The sequence below is a fragment of the Cryptomeria japonica genome, chromosome 8 (genome assembly GCF_030272615.1).
Source record: "Cryptomeria japonica chromosome 8, Sugi_1.0, whole genome shotgun sequence".
Classification (NCBI taxonomy): domain Eukaryota; kingdom Viridiplantae; phylum Streptophyta; class Pinopsida; order Cupressales; family Cupressaceae; genus Cryptomeria; species Cryptomeria japonica.
Genome location: NC_081412.1, coordinates 28,711,946 through 28,733,070, shown reverse-complemented (window position 1 = coordinate 28,733,070; position 21,125 = coordinate 28,711,946). Strand labels below are relative to the sequence as shown.

Sequence of the window (21,125 nt, the reverse complement as noted above, 5' to 3'; positions counted from 1 at the left end):
TGAAGTTTTTGTATATGTTCGCCATGTTGGTGACCGGACTCGACATGTTTTTAACGGTCGTACTTATTTGACCCTTTCAATGTGACACACAATATTTTATATTTAAATATAATGAATACACTTTGACTCTAAAATGTGTTATGTTCGTATGTGGATGTTTATTGATTTAATTTGATGTATATTTTCGAATTGGGGTGGGCATGTTTTGGTATGTTAGGCGAGAAGTGTGGGGCCGAAACAGTGGACAAACCATATTACGCGCACGCATTGGCTCCTCTCCCCTATTGCAATTGATTTGCACGAAATATTATTCTCAATATTTGGCATCGAAGGTCATGATTTTGCACAGCGTGAACAAGGAGTATTAACATTATCGACTATTCATGTGTGCTGAAGCGCTCATAGTTGATCTGTTCGTGGGTTCTCTTGAAGTCGTCAATTCCTTGATTGGCACGGTTGCTTCATGGTCGCAGCGGTTACAGGATATCTAAATCTTTCAGTCCAGAGGCAACGAGAGTGAGATACCGGTGTGTTATTTGTAGCTACTTATATGTGCCTGGCGCCTCACAACGCAGGCACTAATTGATTACCTCATTTGAACCTGGCAGCGGCAACATTCCATTCAGGTGTTCATCGATTCCTTTCTTGAGCATCACTGCGGTGGGAAGATAAAGGGGCAAAATATATAATTGGCCTACTTCATATCGGGTTATTAGGCTGGGAAAATCTGAGTAGTTAAAGGTCAGAATTCTGGTTGCCATTTCCAGTAATACTTTCCTTCTGTTACATACCTTATTCTCAGACTCTTTATTTACTTGTGGATTCACTCTTTGCTCATTATTGGATAATAAAATAAATCATTTCATTTATCCAACTGTTTATAGATTTTTTTTGGAAAATGCATAGCAAAAGTCTGGTAGAAATCAATTAGGGATTTTACACCTAGCTTGATTCTAGTATAGTTTCTCCCTTTTACAATGATTCTCATAATGGATGTCAAGAGTGCCTTCTTCAACAGGTTTGTATGGGCTTAAACAGGCTCCATGAGCTTGGTATATTAAAATTGACCAGCATCTCCAAGATTTTGGATTCAGCAGAAGTCATTTTGATTCAAATGTATATGTTGAAAGAGATTGTGATTCTTACTATATATCCCAACGATCTTGTCATCACAAGTAGTGGGGCCATTGCTTTTCAATAAGTGAAATCAAATTTGTGTGCAATTTTTGAGATGACTGATCTAGGCCTTATACACTATTCTCCAAGCATTGAATTTTGGCGAGGTGATCATCTCATATCCATAGTTCATATCAAATGTGATAGGAGTATGTTGGAGAGGTTTGGGATGATAGATTCCAGTCCCTCTTTGACACCAACGGAGGTTAGGCTGAAGTTGTCAGCCAATGGCGATTCATCCATGGTCTGTAATAATCCCAGTGTGATACCAGCCGTAGTGTAGTCCTGTTCTTTAAATGGATTGATATTATTTATCAATTTACAGTTGCATACTCAGAATTAACTACTCAAAATTGAAATCACAATATTGAAATAACATCAACTTGTAACTGCCCAGGACATGCTGGCCCTGCTGTACATTATAGATTTGAACAATAGTGCAAAAAGTACACAGGAGTACACCAATAATTATTTGATTATTGTCTGACCTTGATTAAATGTCATCACATTGGGCGAACTCAATTCTAATCATTGTACACAGATGGCTGGCATCGTGGACTATAAAAGACCCTTTCCTTTTTTTTTGGTTCAGTTTACAGAATTTTGGGCCTACGGCCTGTAACAATAATAATACCAATCAACTTAATGTTTTTGGAGTGACCTAGGAGTTGACTGGTATTGCACCTTTATTCATCTGATATTGCCTTGTGTCAAAGACATCTCCCTTGCTTCTGCTATGTCAGGCGGCTTCAATTAAAGCAGTCCAACTCTTCTTTCCTAATGTAGACCTCTGAAACTGGGCACCTCCAGCTGGTAGTTGTAATGTCTCTTTTTGGGATATTCCTGATTTTTGCCCTAAAACAATAATTCTTACTTCAAAATGACAATGACTTTATCAAACATCAGAAATTCAAGATAATAATTAGATCAACAAATCAAAGCACAATCCTCAAAATCAATCAAATCATGAATTCATTAGGAAAATGACTTGCTTGGAGCATGAAATGGTCCCTGTACCTTCCATTCCTGGCCCCAGGGAGCATGAAATGGTTCCTGTACCTTCCATCTCCTAGCCCCAGAGCATGAAAGGGTCGTTGTAGCATTCAACTCTTAGCCCCAGAGCATGAAAGGGTTTTTGTCCTTCCAACTCCTAGCCTCAGAGCATGAAAGGATTACGTCCTTCCAACTCCTAGCCCTAGAGCATGAAAGAATTATGTCCTTAGCCCCTAAGCATGAAAAGGTTTTGTCCTTCCAATTCCTAGCCCTAGAGCATGAAAGGATTACGTCCTTCCTAAATGGAAAGCTCTCTTTTATATCTCATGTTTGAGGGGTCACAAAACTTCATTTTATGTCTTTTGACCATTCATTAAAACTAATTAAATTTTAATTATATTATATTTTTTTAATTATTATTCTTATTTTAATTTATTATTATTGATTATTAAATCTTATTTCAAAATGGATACATTAAAGTCCACCCTTCCCAAGATTGCTTGTCCTCAAGCAATCGCAAATTAGGATAGCTTTAGAATTTATCCTTCACTTGACTAAATCTCAAAATTGTGAAATGTATGATGATGCATGAATGTAGTCTGTGATTATGTTACGTCCATGAATCCATTTTGTATAATCTGTTTAGGTCATTTTATTTCTTCATAGTTAAGAGTCAAGACATTCTATGTAGAGTATTGCAGTCTATTGAAATTAGACTTTTAAGTTATTCGATCAGTGGAGAATATAGGGAAATTTATGGTTTGGTGTGCGGTTGATGAATATTGAAGATAATTTGCTTGCATCCCATGAAATAACAGAAGTTAAGCTAGTTGTGGTTGGAAAGGGAAAACATGTCTTAGTTCATGCCATAGTGATATAAGGATGTAGATAGCTAGAGGTTTGAAGATTCAATATTGTGTATTCACTGTTTTTGAAGCTACCTAATTATAGAATTGAATTTTTTGAGTGCAAAATCTGTGTACAACAGATAAAAATTAATGTGGCATTAGAATGTATTGTCTGAAAATTTTGGGATCCTTGTATGGAGTGGACTGCTACATGTGAGAGGGATCTATTGTGCTTATGTTATTGAAGTGATCCTTAGGCTGGCAGGAACCTGGCTTGGATATGTAATGTCCCCAAGTAAGTTTAACCATTTAAGACATCATAGAAATAGAATAGGACGCTTTGATACCTCAGTGTGACGACTCCCTCGGGGTTTTTGGATCCAAGCCCAGGCCTAATTTTGGGACGACAACCTCAAGGTCTTACATGGGTCGCTGATCTCTACCCATCTTGGGATAGATGCCTGATGGTTTTACACAGGCCTTTCCCTATTCATTCATACAACCTTCCAACTACATTCATATTAAGGATTAACAATTTGTTTATGTCTTGTTTAATTGTTCCAACTTGTTCATTTGCTAGTTACGGATAAGAGTTTGTATGATAAAGAATAAATAGTTCTGGATTCATAGATGTGTTACAGATAAGAAATTAATTGTTGAATTATTGCGATTTTATTAAAACACTGATATATTTGACATCCCCTTTACAGTTTATTCTAGTAATCATGAATTAAATTACTAATGTTGTATTTTGCTGTATTATGGATGACTTGCAATAAATATATATTTCTGTGTAAATTATGTGTACCTTGGCAGGATCACAGCGGAATTCCTGTAAACTGATCCCAGACACGTATTCCCAGCCTAAGGAAATCGTGTGCAGTGGATGTCAACCAATGGCTAGTGATTAGAGCAGCGTATATTCCAACTGAAGTCCAGACGTGATTTTTCCTCAGCGATTTCGATTTCCTCCCCTTTATATCTCTCAATTTGAGGGAGAGGTCACACCTCTTCATCATGTATTCCCTTTGGAAAGAGTGCAACTCTTCATTATTTCTACCCTTTGAAAGGGACACAGCCTTTCATAATCAGATGTGCACTTATTATTTAAATCAGATCTGCACTTCTCATTAACAAATTATCCCCCCTCTCAAATGAGGTTCTCTTCTCCCTTTTATATCTCATTGTTGAGGGAGTCACAGCTTTTCCTTTCATGTCTTTTGACTTTTCATTAACTTAATTAATTTTAAATTAATCATATTTAATTATATTATTTTATATTTTAATTTAATGTTTAATGTTTTAATTTTATTATTATCATTTATTATTAAATTCTATTTCAAGGTGGGGACATTAGAATGCATTGTCTGAAAATTTTGGGATCCTTGTATGGAGTGGCCTGCTACATGTGAGAGGGATCTATTGTGCTTATGTGATTGAAGTGATCCTCAGGCTGGCAGGAACCTGGCTTGGATACCAATTGTAATGTCCCCTTTTGGGATATTCCTGATTTTTGCCCTAAAATAACAATTCTTACTTCAAAATGGTAATGACTTTATCAAACATAAAAAATTCAAGATAATAACCAGATCAACAAATCAAAGCACAATACTCAAAATCAATCAAATCGTGAATTCCTTGGCAACCGACTTGCCTATAGCATGAAAGGGTCCCTGAACCTTCCAACTCCTAGTCCCAAAGCATGAAATGGTTTTCATCCTTCCAACTCCTAGTCCCAAAGCATGAAATGGTTTTCATCCTTCCAACTCCTAGCCCCAAAGCATGAAAGGATTATGTCCTTTAACTCCTAGTTCCAAAGCATGAAAAGTTTACGTCCATCCCAAATGAAATGATCTTCCTTTTAAATCTCATGTTTGAGAGAGTCACAACTCTTCATTCTATGTTTTGTGACCATTCATTGAACCTAATTAAATATTAATTATATTATATTTTACTTTATTATTTTTAATTTTTAATTTACGATTATTTATTATTAAATCCCATATTGAAAAGGGGACATTACAATGGTGAAGCCAGTGGGTAATGCTGATCACTCTGAATTAAGTTGGACTGCATATTCAATATTGCTCAATGTGTATGACAATTTTTAAACCCAAGGGCGCTGTAGTGGGGGGTTCGTCCCAATCCAGCAAGTTGCAGAGCAACTTCGAATTGTTAAACTCTCATACCTAAAACAAGAGGAATGAAGCTGCCTATATTCCCCAGTCCAAACCAAGAGCAAGTAGGCCTGGAAGTTTGAATTCCCTTTTTTGGCACCAATACAAACAAGAAGTCGGCCCAAAACATTATTATTATTAAAAAATAATAATAATGATATCATAATATAGTGTTTAAAAACACTCTTAGTTAATTAAAAAAAAAATTTATTTAAGGCCCAACGAAAGGACATGACAGTCCTCTGGCCCCAATTTTTTCTCAAGCAATGATGACTTCGGAGTAACTGCCCACTTCATATCAAGGTAGCATGTCAGGTGGTGATGCTTATCAATCCAGGGCTTGGAAATCCTAAATTTTTGACTGTGATGCTCCAAACTGCTCGTTTACAGCCGTTCAAGGAAGGTACAACTAGTGGAAGCATCATTCCTTTGCTGTAACATTGCAATCCTGTGATCTGGATTGGAGGTATAATAATTGGAAACCAACCTCGGAGTGGTTTCTTGGTTATCTTTATGTGGTGAGTGATTTGGCTTGCCTGAACATTGCCTTCCACTCTTTTAGCTTCAACCATACTTGGATCTCCATTCAATATACCTTTCAACTATGTTCGGATGTCCATTCAATATGTCTTGTCACCTTCTTCCCACTCGCCCTGAGTTTGAACTCTATGGTGAACTCTGCCATAGGGTATACCCTTGACATGATGAATTCTCCTATGACACAGAAGTTGCTGCAGTCCGTGCATCCATCCAGCTGTTGTGGCCACTTGTTCATCATAGGTAAAGGATTCCAACCACCTATGCGAGCTTCCTGACTGTATCCTTGAGCCACGATGAGATCCATAATGCTACTGTGGGCTGGTCCCTCCACAGAGTGACACAAATCAGCTTGCATGTATGGATGTGTTGACGTGTATTTTGTACACTATCAAACACATAATAAAATACCCAAAGGTACCTTATCCTCTCTTGAACAAAGTCTCTGATTGCTGAAGATGTCGCAAAAAAGGATCAATCAAGGTGACTCCAAGGTTCTTTGATGTAGGGTCTCTATGTGTGGATAAGCACCAGTGGTCGTTGTGAATGCTGTTTCATCAAGGGGCCTTACGTTTCCGAATTGCAGGAACAGAATTTCCTAAAATTAACAAGTTCTCAAAAAAGATCAATAGGTAAGGTTTGCAAGAGATAGATTCTAATCTAATCCTAAGAATAACTCAACGTGGGCTAGACTTGGTAAGATTTTACCAATTTCAGTATTGCCAAGGAATTACAACTTTACTGGAATTGATGCGATCTTCTAAGGTGAATAATGATTTTTCGAATCATTAAGAATTATAGATACTACCATGAAGATGCATATCAATAGTTCAATAATGATTGAAAGTTCAAGCCATCCAAATATCTCCAGTTGACCACACAAGGCGTCCTTACAATCAGTAAGAAGCTAGTGGTTTGGAACGTGAATCTCACCAAAGATCAAGCCCAACACTTAGTCCTTCAAACTTAAATACTATTTCGACTGAGAATGATTCAAGAAAGTAAACAACCATGAAGATAGCCACGAGAATTGCAATAAAACACCATAACTTCAATATTTTATTGATCTCCAAGCCAACATAGACAACAATTGCTTGAAATTCTTTCTTCAATGCTCAATCTTGCTACAAAATAACTTTCTTCTTTCAAAAAGCTCTAATCTTCTAACTTCTAATTGCAAATCATCTAATCTCTAATGACAAAATGAAAATGAGTGAGGGTATATATAGCATCCTCAATTACAATGAACGGCCTAGATCAACAGAAGATCAATGGCTGAGATTATGACACCTAAACCCTAATTAGGGTTTATTACAAAAAGTCCCCTTTTTATTGAACAATATTAAATGCATAGCCAAATATTTAATTGGCACAAAAATCTAGGAAACATAGACCAATGATAATTAAAGTGCCACATCATCTACAACAACCTTTCTTCTAGAATCTTATTCCCTTTCCAATGCTCTTTCTTAGCATATGCAACGAATCTAGACACAATTCCTTCAATCTCAGCAATAGGAATCTCGGGAAGATTCTTCAGTCGTTCCTCCAAGTGGATGACCTGATTGAAAGCCTCGAGAAGAGACGCATCCCATCCAGGCTCAAGTTCTTTGATTTTCTCAATCAGGAGCATGGTAGCAAACATTTGATCCCATTGCTCATCTGTGATAACATTATCATCTTTGCAAAAGATAACCTTGACCTTTTTTTCCAACTCTTGAAGATCCACATCTGTCTCAACTTCGATCCTTCTGCCAAGAATAGTACATAACACCCCAAACACCTTGTCCTGAATCGGATGGATGACTTCTTCAACTTGATTGTATTTGGTGTTGATGTCTTCAAAAAGAACTTCCTTCATCTGAAGTAGGGTTGACCATTGGAGTAAATTATGAGCTCCTCCATCCATTATCTTTTCTTGTGCTAGGATTTTCCTTGGTGTTTGCCTGATTACTTGTAGAACAGGAATGATAACATCTCTAGTGTGGGCAAAGGCGGCTATTGTTATCATTAGGTTGTGGATGATCTCAAGAACCTGGATAGCTCGGTGGATAGTCTGCATCATTCTTGTTGCAAACTCAACGGCAACTGTATGGGATTTGTCAATCCAAGAGCTCATAAGCTGGACCAAGCTCTTGACTCTCTCTGCCTCACCAACTGATTCAAGGGGAAGTGCTTGCACATGAGATACTGCTGGATCCTGACGTCCCAAAGGCTGATTGAGATGGCTAAAGTAACCTCTCCAAGCACCTCTCTCTCTCTCAAGCTTTCTATTTTTTTCCATTTCTTCCTTAAGTTTATCTTTAAGTGCCTCAAATGAATCAGTTGCCTCCTCCAGTGTCTGCTCGGCGGTGAGTGGACCAAGCTCAAATGTTTCTACATCATACTCCTCTGCGAGGATTTCACCTTCATACTTGTCCATTGCTGGTGTAGCTATCTGCAATTTCCTGGATCCTGTCTCATCTCTGATCATCTTGGACATCTTAGTGGCCTTCCTTTTCTCTGTTACTTCCTGAGAATTCCCTACAAGACTTTCTAAATCAATTATATTATCTTCGTCCTCGATCACAATCACCCTTGTTAGTCTCTCTTTCAGCCAATCTGGAATGGCTGATCTCGTCTCTCTAACTTGTATCTCTTTAGGCAATGATTCTTCTTCTCGGAGAGGAGATGTCACTTCATCATTATTCTTGTCTTCATGTAGCTCATTGACTTGGAGAGATTGACTTGATGAACGTTGAGGCGCCTGTCCTTCTTCGTGTTTATCATTCTGAACCATTGATTCCTCCACTTCAAGTGCCCTTTTCTCTTGTCTTTGTCCTTTTTTCATGTCGAGAAGATGTGCCGGATGAGCGATCTCGATTGGCCTCTTGCTTCTTCTTGGAGGATTCCCTTTTCTCAGGTCTTTCTTTCCTCTTTGCACCTCTAGGATGAGGATTGCCCTCACTTGCGCTTCGAAGATTGCCTTCGCTTGTGCTTCTAGGATGAGGATTGCCTTCACTTACACTTGCTCCTCCTTCCCCTAGTCTTTCCTCCAAAGTAAAAGTCATAGGTATGTTCTGTTCTCTCAACTTTTGATGTTGCACATCAACCCATCTGCGAGTACAAGACAAAATTGGAGCCATCAAAGCATCTAGATCCAAAACCTCAGGATCGTTCCAATCTATCCTCACTGCTTTGTTTTCTCGGTCATAAGATGATTGGAGATGTCTGCCACTGTCCTGAGCTTGATTGGCCACTCTGTAGACTTTGCATCTCCTGATGAAATCTAAAGGTAACCTGGAATGCATCTTTCTTTTCACTTCTAAATCATCTGAGAGATTCATCCAAAAGTCCTCTACCTGAAATTCATGCTTGTACTTTCTACCAACCATCTCTTCTATATACCCATAAGGATCAAAATTCTCTCTCAAGGCAAAGAATGAAAATGAATATAAGGCCAACTCCCTCTCTGCGTCATCCATGGCTAGAGCATTAGGACATACCTCAACTGAATTTCCTAATATGATAGGTACAGGAATTCCATTTCCATGCCTGTGTCTGAATGCCTTTGCATAAGCTACCAACTGCCTAGTCACCTCAAGTAGCACTATCCTGTCTGTTGGATATCTCGGCAACATATAGGGAGGCGAAGGACACCCATGAACTCTAATATATGTAAATTTTTGGAATTGGATGAACCAAGCACCACACCTCTTTACAAGCTCCTGTGCATCTTGAGATAGCCGATTGTGAATCCTGCCTTGCAATGTCGTGGTGATGTTCATCGTGAAGGTATCATTGACTAACTTGTAGTCACTTCCAGGTGGATGATGCAAATGAACATAAGAATCACAAACTCTGACTTCTCCGGGCCCTCTTCCGATCACTCCTTTGTGAGGTAGTCCTGCATATTCAAAACTCCTGATCAAGGCATATATGATGTATGAGCTCATGTGGAATGACTTGGTAGCCTTTAGTCTTCTCAACTGCACGTCCAAGCAATGGCTAATAATTCTAGCCCAATGAATTGTTCCTTTTCCTTGAACTATCACTTGGATGAAGTAGAACATCCACTTCTCAAAGTAGAAGGCCTGAGGAGCCCCTGTAACTCGATTGAGCAAAGTTATCAAATCTCTGTACTCCTCCTGGAAGTCGATCCTATGTGGTGTGGTGGGAATCTTGCTCAGGCGAGGACGACTTTTGAGTAACCAATTCTTATTAATGATGCTCAAGCAAGTGTCAGGATCATCTTCATACATGGACCTGGCTCCTTCTAAGCTTTTGTAAATCATATCCCTATGTTCTAGAAGATGAAGAGCCTCACTTATAGCCTCCTCTGAAAGGTAAGCCAAAGTGTTTCCCTCCTTGGACACGATCGATCTTGATTGTGGGTCATAATGGCAGGCACACTAGATCATCAGCTCATGGCTTTGGACTGCTGGAGGGAAACCGGCCGCCTTGATAATGCCACTTTCAATTATTCTCTTTGCGACAGGTGATGACTTTCCAATGTAAGGGACCTCTCGAAACTTCTTCACACTGAAGTTTCCCAAGTTGGTATCTCCAATGTTGCTCCACTTTGACATGATCTTGGTCTCCAATTCTTCATTCCTCTGATCTTCCTTCATGAGAGCTGGACGACTAGTGGATGCTCCCGCTTTTGGGGTCGCCATCTTGACACCTACACAGCATTTCATAATGAGTAATATATTTTGCAATTTAAACATATAGAGTAGAAAGGAAAATTGAAGCATTTAATTTAGGAAACTTCATGATAAATCTTTGAATTATCATTTCCTAAATTTAACTACGCAATTTGAAATTCAAAATTCAAAATTTCAACATTGGACTAGGAAGATCTCGCCATACCTCCACTTGAGGATTAATTCTAAGAAATGATGCAAAATTAGGAAAATTCGCTAGGGAAAAGGTAGATCGAAGTCTTCAAAATGCGCTTCCTTTATCAACTCCACCACCCCTAGCCTTGAACAAAATTCGCTCCAACTTAGACCAGATTTCGCACCTTTTATTGCTTCTCCAAATCGCACTTGAATGAATGATTGAATGATTGATTAAAATGGTTCAAAATACCAATGTTATATAGGCGCTCACCACTTCCTTTTCCCATAGGCCGACTTGGTAAAATAAAACCCAAAATAAACAAAAATTAATAAAAGAAGAGGCCGACTTTACAAAAATATTAAAATGATACCTCAAGCGCTCTATCTTTTAATTTTTAATTTAATAATAATTAATTTCGAATGCCTAAATAATAATAAAAATCGATTTTCCAAGGCTTAAATTAATTATTAAATACCAACGCACCCTTATTAAATGCCAATTTAATAAAAAAAATTTCCAAAATATTTCAAAGTTTTAGCGAACTTGACATCTAACGTGGTTTGGAGGATATTGGTGCCCAGGCATGGTGAAAAATAGTGGATGTCAATAACCTCGCTCTGGTTCCTTGGAGAGGGACAGGAGCGTCTTTTCATTTTAGACCTGGCATCCCTCGTTTTTACGTTCAAAACCTCATCCTTGACGTTCAAAATGGCATTTTATTTGGAACTTTAAGTTCAATTCATGTGATCTTTGGAAGGAGCTTGCCTTAAAGCATTTTCGCCCTGGTCCCTTGGTGAGGGATAGGAGTGATTTTTGTCTTTTGTCCTTGATCTTTATCTTCTAAATTGCCAATTCAAGTTTGGGGATAAGCAATGATCTTCATTGTTCGTTCTATGCATGTTCAACTCGCTTTCTCAAGACAAAATGGGCTTTCCAAAGATTTTCGCCCTGGTCCTCCAGTGAAGGACAGGAGCGATTTTTGTATTTGAGCCTAGGATTGTTGATTCTTGGAGGCGATTCCTTGTTCACTATCTTTCGAAAGGCATTCCCCATCTTTTATCACCTTGTCTTGGCGTGGTTTTGGAGGAAAATTGTTGATTTTATAGAAAATCGCCTTGGTCCTTCAGTGGAGGACAGGAGCGCTTTTTAATTTATTGCACAATCTCTTGACCACATCGACCTTCAGTTACTCCTAAGGCATAAAACATGATTCCCCATTCCATCTTGAGTCTTGGAAACAAAAGTAGCATTTCAAAATGTTAGGCGATTAGGCATATTTGAAGATTTCGCTTCAGTTCTTTGAGGAGGGACAGGAGCGCTCTAGCCAATTTTCATTGAATTTTATGGTCTTTGCAACTTCATTCCTCCTTGAAGCACTTTAAATATCATTGCAATCTCGTGCCTTGGTCGGGATTCGTCCAAATTTGGAGGGGGAAGCTAGATAATGTGTTTTTCACCCTGGTCCCTTGGTGAGGGACAGGAGCGATTTTGCAATTATAAGCTCACTTGTGCTTTGCTAGTCTTCGAAATTATCTCCAATGGATCGATTACGTCCTCTTTCATTCATCTCAAACACAAAACTTAACTTTTGCAAGATATTTGCCTTGTTAGAAAATCGCTCTAGTTCCTTGCTGGGGGACAGGAGCACCCTTTGAAAATCGCTCTGGTTCTTTGAGGAGGGACAGGAGCGATTATGTCACTTAGGTTGATTTTCTTCATTGTGGCCCACTCAAGTTATATTCAACGGACAGAACACACTCCCCTTGACCTCTTCAAATCGTAAAATCACTTAAATCTTGCAAGGATAATGCAAATTTGGAATTCAAGCTCCTGTCCTTCAGTGAGGGACAGGAGCGCCTTTTGCCCTCTAGGCCAAATCGTTACAATTTTCATCTCGAAATTCCTTCGCTGGAGAAGATATCATCCTTTTACAAGCCATGAACGAGAGCCCAAGTCCAGGAAAGGTCCCAAAAGGTGTGTGTAAAGAAAATTGCCCTGGTCCCTTGGTGAGGGACAGGAGTGAATTTATCTTGCTAGGTAAAAGGTCCAACCTTTCATTGCTTTTAACTGAGTCTGGATGCTCCATTATGCTCATTTCATCCTTCATTGTGTCCTTAATGGTTCAATTTGATCAACCAGGGCCAAAAATGACCAAAATAAATCATTTCGCCCTGGTCCTTCAGTGGTTGACAGGAGCGAATTTATCTTAATCCTTCAAATTTCATCATTTTCAAACCTTCAAAATCCTTAAAATCTTCAATTCACGTCCAATCATCTCCCCTGGAGACCCTGCACAAAACAATTTAAACAAGTCAGAAACCAATATGCACCAAATAACATTTTCGCCTTGGTCCCTGGGAGAGGGACAGGAGCGATTTCACCTTTATAAGCCAAAATATCCACAATTTAAATCTTCAATCACTTCACCAGGCAGGGTTAGGTCATCTTCAAGGCCAGGGACCAGTTAGCAAGCCTTCAACAAAATTTTAATCAAAACTTAACTAGGCAAGAATACACAATTCCATCATCAAAATGCTAACACTTAGACATAGCTTGAATTTGCCTCAAAATCCTGATTAGACCTAACCTGAGATCTATCTGAGCTCACTGTCTCAATCCCAATCCTCGGGAGGATGCATAATAACTTTCAAAATTTGACTGGACTTGTCTCAAAAAAAACATATCCAAAAGAAACCCCCAGGGTTTAGCCCTAGTCCAGACAACTCACTCACTCAAAATCCTAGAAGAAGAGAGAGAACAGGCAAAACAGAAGCAAGAAGAGGGGGTCCCCATTCCAATGGGGCGATGTGTGAAATGGTCACAACAGGATGCAAGGGAACACCCTCACTTCGCACAAATATACAGCTGTCCATGTCTGAAAACATTAAGGCCAACAATATAGGAATGATGTAACAGCTGTAATTATGACAAACACCTGCAAAATTGAGCAATGAGCAATGTGATGCAACGATAATGTCCTGAAAGGCCCCAAGCACTTTCTTGTCTTGAGAGAATATCTTTACTAATCCAATTATGAAGAGAAACTGCATCAGGTTGGGCAATGGATTGTCAGAATTTGTGGCTTCATTTTGGAGGATTTAATTGAGATCAAAAGCGAAGATTTTCCTGATTTGAAATAGCAAAGATGTTAGTTCAGCAATTAATTCTGTAATGTTTTCTTTGCACTGTAAAAGGTAATCTGCTAAACAAGCGAACTCCTGAATTCCGATGACTAGTTTGTCAACATCTGATGCTTTAAACCTTAAGAGTCTTTTCAGGGTCTTGGGTGAAAAAATTAATGACATTGGTAATAGCAGTTGCAGACTTTACATCGATGACACTAATTGTACTCCTGGTATCAGAAAGAGAAGTGGATTTTGCTTTGACAAAAGACCAAACACAAGTGTGAGGATCTCCAGTACTTTCAGCATCAATTATCATGGCATATTTGACCTTGCCAGTATTTTATACAAGTCTACCCCCTCAGCATCAGCAGCAAGGATTATATCAAGCGCGTTTCTAGCTTCTTGAACAATCATATTTTCTTGGACAAGGTTTAGTTTTTTTAACAATTCAAAGTATCCCTGATTGGCAGCTTGAAACTTCAACTCTTTTTGGGTGAGAGCATCTTCTAAGAAAGCTCTATCTTCTTGTTCCTTGGCGCCCATCCTATCATCTCCTTTACATGTAATAATAACCTCCACTGAACCCAAATCTGAAATAGTAGTCATAACAGCATTCTATTTTCTTTCAATGGAATGTTCTTGAATTGTTTGGATATCAGATGGATCTCCAGATCTTGGAACATCATGTTTACAAATCTGCATTAGATTCTTTGTTCCGTTAATTTTAGGTGCTCAGATGTTAAACAAATTAATTAACTATAATCAGACTGTGAATAAACAGTAATAGTAATGAAACACAAGACACAAGACACCAATACCCTGGGAAAACCTCCCTCTTGGAGGTGAAAAACCCAGCCTTAAACTATGAAGTATATTATCTCAATGATAGGCAATTACAATCATAACAGACTTATCTCTGATTGTTGTCCAAACAGCAAGTTGACAAAATGAAAGAGGATGCAGCCCTAACCAGCAGTAGATGACCAAGAGAGCAATCAGCAGAAGATAGCTTCAATAGACTGGAGCAGAAATATCCTTGGATTTCGCCAAGATGTAGAGCAACAATTCGCAAGTGTAGAGGAGCAGATCGCTAAGTGAAGAAGAGCAGATAGCTAAAGAGCAGATCACATTTTTGCAAGTAAGAATGGATGTGTTTGACTTCATCTTGAGGTTGATTATAAATATCCTCCTTTTGGCAGTAGAGACTCTTAGGTCGGCTTGCAACTTTATTGATTTAATGTTATATTGTTATTGCATATTACCACGTTGGACATTTGGGTCCAGACCAATAGTTATTGACATGCCTTTGCACGTTACATTTTGGGCCCAGCCCAATGACACATCAAATTGCCTTTCCCACATTACATTTGGGTCCAGCCCATTTAGCAAATACATTGAGATATCATATACATATTTAATTATCATTTAACATCAAAGTTTGATAATAAGATATCCGAACTTAGCTAATATTTTCAACACCCCCTATTAGCTAAGGAGGATAACTGCCACATGTCATGATCCATTCATGACTTTCATCTTGCATTGCCTGCAAGAGTGAATGTATAAACTTCATAGAGTATACCTGCAACAAAAAATACATAAATATCATGAACTCATTTCATGATGTCCATCTTACATTGCCCGCAGAGGATGGAACCACCTGCCCGCAGAGGGTGGAAGAGGTTTTACACCTCAGCCTTCTCCCAGAGAAGGATACACTGTCACCTTGCATTGCTCGCAGAGGGTGACTCCACCTTGCATTGCCCGCAGAGGGTGGAAGATGCAAACTGAATTGCATTACTAAGATTGAGACTCCCTCTCAATCAATGTTGTGTTCTCCACCATTCCAAGCTTCTCTTTGAAGTACTCAAACTTCACTTGAGCTAGAGGCTTGGTGAGAACATCAGAAACCTGTTCATCAGTGCTGATATATTTCAGCTGGATAGCACCTCTTTGTGCCATATCACGAATATAATGATAATGAGTTTCCACATGTTTTGACCTGTCATGAAACACGAGATTGTTAGACATTTTAATACAACTCTGGTTATCACAATAAATAACAGCGGATTCCCATGGTTGTCCAAACAACCCAGCAAGAAGCTTGCGAAGCCAAACTGTTTCTCTAGTTGCCACACTTGAGGCAATGTATTCAGCTTCTGCAGTACTTAATGCAACTGAGGACTGTTTCCTACTGGCCCAAGAGATCATAGCGGAACCCAAGCTGAAACAGATTCCTGAAGTGCTTTTCCTATCAGTAACACTTCCAGCCCAATTAGAATCAGAGTAGCCTTCCAAGTTGATTGCTGTGTTGATCGAATACTTCAGCCCATAGCCAATTGTTCCACGCAAGTATCTCAGGATGTGCTTGGCTGCCATCGGGTAAACATGCTTTGGCTAGTTCATGAATTGGCTAAGTGCATTCACTACATAGTAGATATCTGGTCTAGTGTTGACTAGATACATCAAGGATCCAATCAACTGCCTGTATTCTGAGGGATTTGCAAAATCAGAGTTAGTTGCAGAGATACTCAACTTCTTCAAGTTAGTTTCCATTGGAGTAGACATAGGTTTACAATCCATCATACCAAATCTTTTCAGTATATCAATAGTATATTTTCCTTGACTTAGAATAATTTCATTAGGTCTTTGCCACACTTCTAACCCTAGAAAGTAATGCATTAGACCTAGATCCTTCATTTCAAATTCAGTAGCTAATTCTTTCTTACACCTAATGATGAGACTATCTTCACTAGTTAGAAATAAATCATCAACATATAGAACTAGAATTAGCATTTCACCATTAAATACTTTAAAGTAAATGTTAGGGTCAGCATCATTCTTATAAAATCCTAAACTAACTAAGTACTTATCAATTCTTTCATACCAAGCTCTAGGAGCTTGCTTGAGGCCGTAGAGAGCTTTCTTCAATCTGCACACATGAGTTTCTCTATTGTGGATCTCATAACCTTCAGGTTGTTCAATATAGACTTCTTCTTCAATGACACCATTAAGGAAGGCAATCTTTACATCTATTTGATTTAATTTCCAACCTTTGGTTGCAGCAGTAGCTATAATAGTTCTAATAGACGTATATCTAGCAACAAGAGCAAATGTTTTTTCATAATCTATACCTTCCTTTTGAGAAAAACCACGAGCTACAAATTTAGCTTTATATTTCTCTATGCTACCATCAGCAACATGTTTAATTTTAAACAACCATTTGGAAGAAACAACAAACTTACCTTTAGGTCTAGGCACAACATCCCAGATATCATTCTTGATGATGGATTGATACTCTTCGTCCATAGCTAACTTCCAAGCTTGCTGGTTCATAGTTTCTTCTATGCTGGATGGTTCAGCCTCAATGATGTTGCACATCATTGCAAAATAGTTGGAGAGCTTCTAAGGTCTCTTACTTTCTTTGAAAGTGCCACTAGGAGCTGCAAACTTTTTTGCGTCTTGAATTGTACTTCTAACCCAAAGTGGTCTTTTCTTGCTAACTGCAATATCTCTAGGTCCATTAGTTGGAACCAGAGGCTTAGGAGGATCATCATGCTCAATAGGTTCAGGGGGCTCAATAGGCTCCCTCCGAATCTCAGGGTTAGTATCAATATCCATATTTTGATTATCATTAACTTCTTTATCATTTTCAACAAGAGAACCTTTAGATTTCTTGAAAGCAATATTTTCTTCAAAGGTGACATCCCTACTTACCTCAATGTACCTTTGACCAGGAATGTAGATGCGAAATGCCTTGGAGGATTCACTATACCCAACAAGGATACCCTTCTTCCCGGAAGGCTCTAACTTAGTCCTCTTTTCCTTTGGCACATGAACATAGATAGGACTCCCAAAGATCCTTAGGTGGCTGATATCTAGTTTGACTCCTGTGAAGGCTTCCTCGGGAGTTACGTTCTTCAGGACACAGTGAGGACATCTATTCTGAATGTACACAACAACCTTGGATGCTTCAGCCCATAAGAAGGTCTGCAGTTCCTGATCGTGAATCATAGCTTTAGCGGCTTCAACGATGGTTCAATTCTTTCATTCAGCTACACCATTTTGCTGAGGATTGTAGGGAATGCAAAACTCCCTATTAATTCCTGTTTCTACACAAAAGTCATTGAAACTACTTGAGGTGTACTCACCTCCATTGTCAGATCTTAACACTTTGATTCTTTTGCGAGACATATTTTCAGCTAGAGCTTTAAATTCCTTAAACCTACTTAACACTTCATCAGATTCTTTAGATTTTAGAAAGTAAATCCAAGTCTTTCTAGAAAAATCATCTATGAATGTAAGATAGTATAGAAATCCGCTAGGTGAAGGAACAAACATAGGCCCACATAGATCAAAATGAACAAGTGCTAATTTTTCCTTAGCTCTACTTTCACCTTTATGGAATGGACTTTTAGTGTTCTTACCTAATGCACAACCTTTGCAAGAATCATCATGAGATTGATTAAGTTTACGCATACCTTTAACCATCTTCTCAAGTGAAGGAAGTGCCTGATAGTGAAGATGACCGAGCCTTCTATGCCATAGCTCGCTGGATTCAAGAGCTTCATGAATGAGTGCTCGAATGGGGTTAGCTGAAAGCTTATACAAACTATCATATCCATTTCCAATAACACGAGCAGATTTAATACTAGATTTCATAGGCCATGCAAGTACTTTACCTTCAAAAAATGCTATTTGATAACCTTTATCTTCTAGGGCAGAAATGGAAATTAAATTCCTTTTAATTCCAGGGACAAATAAAATATCACTAAGATGCAAGGACATACCAGATTCTAAATTTAAAGAAGTACTACCAAAGCCTCTTACCGAATACTATGCATCATCACCAATTACCACATGAAGATTGGACTCTTTCTTCATCAAGTCTAAGAGATGCTCTCGATATCCCGTGATGTGTCTAGATGCACCACTGTCAATCAACCAAGTGTTGCTATCGGTTGGCACATTGCTGGACAAAGCAGAAATGAAGAGATAGTCTTCATTATCCTCTGAGTTTGCAACTTCATTCAGGTTGGCCTCCCCTTGCGTGGGCGAATTCTGACATTCTTTGGCATAATGTCCAAACTTGTCGCATATGAAGCAACGGACACATGAAAGATCCCTTGGCTTCTTCCTTGAATCGAAAGCTGGAGGTCTGAAGTCTCTATCTCTTTTGAAGTTGTTCTTCTTCCAATGGCCTCCCTTCCTTCTAACATGTTGAGATGCAAGCACATGTTGATCTCCTCCATGAGAGTCTTTATGCATTTGTCTGGCAGCTAGGCAAGACTGCTCTTGAATGCAATCTGACCGGAGACGATCGAAGGAAGGGAATTCAGCTCTTCCACTTATGCTTTGAATGAAGGGATCCCAAGAGTTAGGAAGACCATTCAACGCAATCATGACAATATCCTTGTCCACAACCTCGCTTCCAATGGCGCTGAGTTGGTCCTTCAATTCTGAAATCTTCATGAAGAAGGACATGGCTGAATCTCCTTTGCACATTCTGACTTGAAGAAGTTGCTGCCTCAATGTGAGTGTCTGGCTGATATTGTTGATCTTATATATCCCTTCTAGATGTTTGAACATCTCTTGAGCTGTCTTCAATTTGGAGATGGCTGGAACAAGATGGTCCTTCATGGAATCAATAAGGAATTTCTTCGCTTTGAGGGCATTCTTCTTGAATTGCTTTAACTCTTTTGGATCCGAAGGTTCAGTTAGATCCGTATCTTCCACAAACTGTAACAGCTCTAACTCTTCAAGGGCAAGGAGGACACGAACCTTCCATGATGTGAAATTTAGGGCACCTTCAAGTCTATCCTCTACTTTCAGACCTGTAACCATCTTGCAAGACTAAAACAACAAACTGAAAGTGAAGAGCAACTAATAATCTGATTATGCAATGAACCTAAAGCTCTGATACCATGTTAATTTTAGGTGCTCAGATATTAAACAAACTAATTAAGTATAACCAGACTGTGAATAAACAGTAATAGTAATGAAACACAAGACACAAGACACCAATACCCTGGGAAAACCTCCCTCTTGGAGGTGAAAAACTCACTCTTGGAGGTGAAAAACTCAGCCTTAAACTATGAAGTATATTATCTCAATGATAGGCAATTACAATCAGAACGGACTTTTCTCTGATTGCTGTCCAAACAACAAGTTGACGATGAAATAGGATGCAGCCCTAACCAGCAGTAGATGAACAAGAGAGCAGATCAGCAGAAGATAACTTCAATAGACTGGAGCAGAAATATCCTTGGAGTTCGCCAAGATGTAGAGCAACAATTTGCTAAGTGTAGAGGAGCAGATCGCTAAGTGAAGAAGAGCAGATAGCTAAAGAGCAGATCGCATTTTTTCAAGTAAGAATGAATGTGTTTGACTTCATCTTGAGGTTGATTATAAATATCCTTCTTTTGGCAGTAGACACCCTTAGGTCGGCTTGCAACATTATTTATTTAATGTTATATTGTTATTGCATATTACCACGTTGGATATTTCGGTCCAGACCAATAATTATTGACATGCCTTTGCACGTTACATTTTGGGCCCAGCCCAATGACACATCAAATTGCCTTTCCCACGTTACATTTGGGTCCAGCTCATTTAGCAAATACATTAAGATATCATATACATATTTAATTATCCTTTAACATCAAAGTTCGATAATCAAATATCCGAACTTAGCTAATATTTTCAACATGTTCCAGATAACCTTCTGGACAGTCTTGGACTCAAAGGAATAGGGACTTGAGAAGGAAAAGGTGCATTATAAGTAGGGACATTTATAGGCACTGAAAGGTCAAAATGTAGTCTTTTTGCATGACATAGCAAGATGGCCATGAGCATGAGGAGTTGAGGGGTAACCAAGGTCCATGCTTGCAGAAGCCTCAGGAATATTGATAGGCCTGGGTGGCTTCATTCCAGAAATGCCTATCCTTTCTCCCATATTTTTGCCACTAGAAGAATCTTATAGCACAAAAGTAAACAAGCTTGATCTCTTAAAAGCATGTGAGACGACATCCATATCAAAAGATGCAAGCTCCACCCAAAGTGGAAGGCATTGAAGCATTTCAAGGGCATCCTGTTGAAGGTTCTGTGTTTATACACAATATATCTGAATAGTCCCTTCTCTGTCAATGACATTTTCAACTGTGGTGGTAAAGCTCAAAATTGACATTGCTGCAGAAAATTCTGCCAGGTAGTCCACACGAAAGGCCACAGGCTTGGAGTTGTATTCAACATGTACAATATGAATTGCATTCGTTTTTGCATTTTCCAATAAGATCACACTATCACTGACCCCAACTTAGAATGCATCTTCATTCCTCAACTCTGATAAGCTTAAGAGCCTGCATACAATGCCACTCCCAGTGAGAGTGAACACAACTTCCAACTTCGATGCCTCAAGTAGTTTGTGGAAGCTCCATTGGCATAAG

General features: G+C 38.8%; 1 protein-coding gene across 3 annotated transcripts in view; it reads left to right on the top strand.

Annotated features, from left to right (window-relative positions):
• The first annotated feature begins 236 nt into the window (after positions 1-236).
• The window catches only part of LOC131078547 (mediator of RNA polymerase II transcription subunit 21), a 55,184-nt gene continuing 34,295 nt past the window's right edge, over positions 237-21,125 (top strand). Inside the window, exons 1-2 of one of the 3 annotated variants that reach the window (XM_058016270.2) lie at positions 242-527; positions 609-741. The gene's annotated coding sequence lies outside the window, so the exon portion shown is untranslated. Of the gene's footprint in view, positions 742-21,125 lie in introns of all 3 variants that reach the window. The other 2 variants (XM_058016269.2, XM_058016268.2) reach the window with 2 other exon arrangements.